This window comes from Brassica oleracea, chromosome C6, assembly GCF_000695525.1.
Source record: "Brassica oleracea var. oleracea cultivar TO1000 chromosome C6, BOL, whole genome shotgun sequence".
Taxonomy (NCBI): Eukaryota; Viridiplantae; Streptophyta; class Magnoliopsida; order Brassicales; family Brassicaceae; genus Brassica; species Brassica oleracea.
In genome coordinates this window covers 10,593,044-10,593,580 of record NC_027753.1, presented here as the reverse complement: position 1 = coordinate 10,593,580, position 537 = coordinate 10,593,044, and positions in this window count along the sequence as shown.

Below are 537 nucleotides of genomic sequence, written 5' to 3'. Positions count from 1 at the left end.
CCTAAGTAGACCCTAAACCTAATATCATATCTGAACTATAAGTACACGACCCTTAACCTAAGATCGTATCTATACCCAAGTAAACCCTAAACCCTAAGATCGAATCTATCCCCTAAGTAAACCCCATACCTGAAATGAAGTCAAAGTACTCAAAACATGTAGAAGATCCTAAACCCGACCCAAGTCCCATGAGCCGTTTACCCTAATAATACGTTTTATATAATCACTCCTAAACTTAGCTTTGTCTCCGTTAAAGTTGTTTACCCTTTCCTCTCAGATTCTCGATATGACTTCCCAAAGAAGATTGATTGATGGAATCCCATCAATCAATAGGGATTGTGACATATGTTTCGAAGACAGATGAGAACCCGTACAGACGTTTTTACAGATGCGAGATAAGGTTAAAGGTTTATGATTTAGATTTACGTTTGTGAACTCAGATTATTCCATGAATGTTAATTGTTTCTGATATAGATTTACCTTTTTTTTGTCTTGATTTAGAGGAAGAAAGAAGACCATCTGTTTAAGTGGGTCGAT